We start from the raw sequence: 5,152 nt of genomic DNA on the forward strand, positions 1-5,152 counted from the left end.
AAGGAAGAAATGACCCCAAAGCTTTCTTGCTTCATTTTATTTTATTTTTTTACATTTATTTATTTTTGAGAGACAGAGAGAGACAGAGTGTGAACAGGGGAGGGTCAGAGAGAGAAAGAGACACAGAATCAGAAGCAGGTTCCAGGCTCTGAGCTAGTTAGTGCTCAGGACAGACGCCGATGCAGGACTTGAACCACAAACCATGAGATCATGACCTGAGCCGAAGCCGGATGCTTAACTGACTGAGCCACCCAGGCACCCCTTTTTTATTTTATTTTTAAAAATTTATTTATTTACATAATCTCTATACCCAACGTGAGGCTTGAACTCAAGACCCCAAGATTAAGAGTTGTGTGCTTTACTGACTAAGCTAGCCAGGTGCCCGCTTGCTTCATTTTCTTTTCTTTTTCTTTCTTCCTTTCTTTTTTTTTTTAAGATTTTATTTTTACATAATCTTTGCACCCAATGTGGGGCTTAAACTTACAACCCTGAGATCCAAAGTTGCAGGTTCTACCAAGTCAGCAAGGTACCCTGTTTCCCTTGCTTCATTTTATTTATTTATTTTTATTTTTAAAACTTTTTTGGTTTATATATTTTTGAGACAGAGAGAGACAGAGCACGAGCAGGGCAGGGGCAGAGAGAGGGAGACACAGAATCTGAAACAGGCTCCAGGCTCTGAGCTGCCAGCACAGAACCTGATGTAGGGCTCGAACCCACAGACCACAAGATCATGATCTGAGCCGAAGTCGGACACTTAGCTGACTGAGCCACCCAGGTGCCCCTCCTTGCCTCATTTTAAAGGCAGCTGCCTGGTACCTGACCCAGAGCTGTCACATCACGAAATTGTGTGTTTTTGCCATTCTGTAGGCCACAGCCACCTACCTGCGAACACACACAGACACACACACAAACATACAGTGAAACTACAGTGAAACTGCACAGTTTCCAGAGAGCAAACTGTATTTCTAGTAACAAACCACAGTCTGCCTCTAGGACGTGTGGCCAGGCTGTGCCCTGAGAGAGAAGGCTTGCCCTGTAAGTGTTCCCACCCAGAGCCAGCAGCCAGGCCTCCGGGCTGCACTAGGCAAGCCCCAGCAGGATGCCAGGCGGGCCTGCGGGCAGGAAGACACGTTGCTCTGCTGCTCTGAACCTCTCCCCATTGTAATTTACCAAACCCATCTGGGGCTCCTTTGAGATTCTGGAAACACCACATTTCAAGGGTCTCCCCGTTAGAAAAGGTCAGAGAGTTCACACAGGCCTTTCATGTTAAGGAACTTGAAAGAAAAGGAAAGGAAAAGTACATTTTTAGCCTTTGCTGTGATAAGGTGGGCCCAGGCCATGAGAACACTTAGATGACTTACATGACGTTACATGAAGAGCCAATTAGCCTAACAACTTCCGAAAACTGTCTAGCTCAAGAGCACCCATTTATTAGAGCGCTTGGAATGTGCCAGGCCTTGTACTCAGCTCTTTTCTAGGGTGCGGAAATCATATCAATCTCAGTGCAAGGCAGCCTTGGGTGTGATCCTCATTTTACCCAGGAGGAAGCTGAGGCCCAGAGAAGGTCAGTGATTTGTCTGGAATCCCCCAGCTAGTAAAGGGTAGGGCAGGGAAACTCAGATAGGTCTGCCTAAATCCTAAGCTTGATTTCTCTGACTCAGACCCTCAACCCTTGTGAGCTCTGACTTGTCCTATCTCCAGCCTCTGAGGACTCCACACATCCCCCTGGATTGTTTGCATGAAGACGAAGCCTCATGATATCTTCAGGTCTGACCTGAATTTCATGAGCCTAGAAGACTCTGGGGCCTTCCTGTGGAAAAAAAAAAAGACTTTGGCCCTCATTCTGAAACTCCCTGGTCACCCCCAGAGGGGCAGCCACAGCAGATCTCACCCACCTTTCTGTGGAAGAAGCCCACAGCCACTGTGTCTGTATGGGATCTTAGTGCCCAGAGCAGGCAGTCTAGGGTGGGCTCAGAGGAGAGATGGTACAGACTGAGGTCTGACTCAAGGGAGATGCTCTAGGCCCTCCTACCCAGCAAAGGACTTGAGCCATCCTATACAGACCAAGCACGGAGATTCCTCAGGCCTCCTGGTGGTCCCTCCATGCGCCACGAACCACCCGGAAAGCCAGGACTCTATTAGTAACAGCTCATTCATCAGCATTTGTTTGCAGAAACCAGGGAGCAGATAAGAACCCCCCTATGGGACTTTAGAGGTCATGATGGAACACTAGAATGTGGTAGTTAGAGTGTGGGCTCAGGAGTCAGACTGTCAAGGTTTGGAATTCTGATACTCTCACTTCAAGCTGTGACATCCTAGGTGACTTACTCAACCTCTCTGAACTTTGGTTTCCTTGTTCATGAATAGGGATAATAGCCCCTATGTCATAGGATTGGTATGATGATTAAATGAGATAATGTGTGTGAAGCTCTTGACATGATGCCTGGGACACAGCAATCAGTCAGTAATATGATGTCACTATGCAGAAGATAATGATGACAACAATGATGCAATCAGCGGTGCCGAGATAAGGGGCTGCTGCAGGGCCACACCTGTCTTCTGCCTTTTGTGGACAAGCCTGAGCTCCTTGAACCCTCTACCTCTCCAAACCCTAGAGAGCTTTCCAGGTCCAGATGAAGTCGGCCTCCTCCAGGAAGCCTACCCGACCACTTCAGCCACATTGATTTCACCGTATCTGAGCTCCGTTTGCCCATGGTCTGTGTTGACAAATCATCAACAAACTTGGCTCTAATAACTTCTCAGCTTTTCAAGCAGACAGTGACTCTTGGAGAACAGGACCCCCTCCACTGTGTCTCTCTTCTCCACAGCTTGAGTCCAGGATGAGGTGCACAGTAGATCCTCCCTAGCAGGCACTCAAGCTGATTTCAGTGTGACTGTAGATGTCTGATACTCAGCTGGTTTGTCCCTGCCTTACTTCTCCTCCTCACTTCCCTATTCTCCCTGCTCACCTGCCTTCTCCCCTGGTTCCACCCTGCAAGGCAAGAGGTTAAAGCCATGACCTTCTACGGCAGTGGTTCCCAGTCTTTGGGACTTCACAGCCCTATAAAATGTCCAAAGAGATTTGGGGTGGGAGAGTGACTAGAACGGCCAAGTTTTTCTTTTGCCAAATAAGAACAGTTTTAAAAAATCAACTTTCACCATTAGTTTAGCAAAGAAAAGCTGTTTTTGCACCAATAAAGCAGAAAATCCATAATCTCTGATTAACAGCTAATACTTTAAGCTGAAAAAATTGACCCTTATTGAGAAAAACAAACCACCTCACTGTTGCCCTGACTTCTCTCCCTTCTCCATGGACTAGAGAAAACAACCCCCACTGTCCTGTGTTCACTGATGGGTCTAGGGACTTTTGTCCTGGAGAAGGCTCCTGCTAAGCTGGGGTCACCCTCAAACCCAAGAGGACCCCCAAAGCGTTTGAGTTGGACAGATCCATCTTCCCATACAACTTTCCCAAAAGAGGCTCATCCCAAGCCAGATCCTATAACCTCAGAGGCTGAAGTGGGGGAGGGCACGGCCCCTCCTCCAGTACCCTTTCCCCTCCCTGCTGGGCTGACTTGCTGGAGCCTCCCCCCCAACCCCCACTGCCCAATAGGGATAAAGTGAGACAGAGCGGCAAGCTCACTTCCAGAAAAGGAGACTGGGGGAGCATAATGGCCAGGATCTTCTCCACATCTCCAAAGCCAAACTGAGCACTAGTAACCCCAAACGCCCAGCCCCCAGAAGGGAGGAAAAGTGGGCACTGCAGCCTTGAGGTAGGAGGCCGAGCCGCCCCGCTGAGCAGGCGCAGATAGGATCTGAACGCCAAAAAGGACGGCTCTGGCTCTTTGATCCGCAGCCAGCCAGGCTGGGCCTGGACCGGGAGGGGCGGAGCGGCCCTCTTCCGGCCCGACTTTGCGCTGCTGCCAGGGGTCCTGTGGGGCTCTGAGCGGGAAAGGCGTCCAAGACACCCTCCCTCCCAAATAGTCTCTGCCCCTGTGCTCTCGGGAGAGGTGGGAAAGTCAATAGTGAATCCAACTCAGAAACCTGCTGGGCGCTGATATTCACTGTCCCGCGATCCTAAAGGACCTATGTCTTAATTAGATGCAGTGGCCGAGCCAAGGCCAAGCGTCCTGTGGAGGCCCGCGTGGACATGACCCCGGGTGCCTTGGGTGATGGAAGCTGGCACACGTTCCCACGCTCTTCTGGCTCTAATAGAGCCTGCAGCTTGGATCTTGCGAGAGTCCGCCTGTGTCAGGCTTGGAGTCAATTGGCTCTATGGGAATGCGACTTCCCGTGTTGAGTTGCTTAGGACGACCCGCCCCTCGTCGGAATCCCGCGGCCCACGTGGCTGCCCCATGCCTCGCATCCCTGCGCTGCAGGTTCTACACAAGGAACTGAGTTGGGAGGGAGGGAATGGGGGGCTCAAAAATCGGCACCGGGCTTGGGGGAATCCTTCCTCCTCGTCCTCTTGGTTGTTTCGCGCCTCAGGGATGCCACATGGTTGAGAAGCGCGTCACGAGATGTGATGCATTAGCCCCGCATGCAACAGACGCTCGGTAAATGTGTGATGGGCATATGCTTGTGTTCTCGCTGTATGTGGGCAGCTTGGAAGGAAGTCCCACATCGGTTTAGGGTTGCAGAACAGGGCAGAGAATGGGACTTTGAGGAACCCTAAATATGCCAGCTGGGGTTCGAGCACAACCTTGAACAGCTTCAACCTCTAGGAAGTCCCCAGTTTCAAGCCCTTGACTTACTGGCCGACGCAATTCACACCTAGGCTTGCGTTCTGGGCCACACCCAGGTCCTAGGTGGAGAAACCTGGGTGCAGAACGGGAAAACCCATATTGTATGTGAGGAAACAGGCTCAAGAGTCTCGTTCAGAGTCCCCGCATTCCAGAAAAAGGGTGATGCTTTTCAAGCTTGTCGGACGCCTCACAGAGTTGCGCCGGCAAGAGCGAGCCCTTTAAGATTGTGCGAGCGGGTCGCGTCCAGGCCTCTCCGAGGAGAGGAGGAGCAGGTCGGGACGATTTGGCCCCGCCTATCGTCCGGGCCCGCCCCCGGCGTCCCCGCCCCGCCCCCTGCACTCCGCCGGCGGCGCCTTTGATGTTCGGACCCGCCAGCTCCCGGAGCCGCTCAGCCTGGCGCCCGCGCCCCG

Source organism: Suricata suricatta, chromosome 6 (genome assembly GCF_006229205.1).
Source record: "Suricata suricatta isolate VVHF042 chromosome 6, meerkat_22Aug2017_6uvM2_HiC, whole genome shotgun sequence".
Taxonomy (NCBI): domain Eukaryota; kingdom Metazoa; phylum Chordata; class Mammalia; order Carnivora; family Herpestidae; genus Suricata; species Suricata suricatta.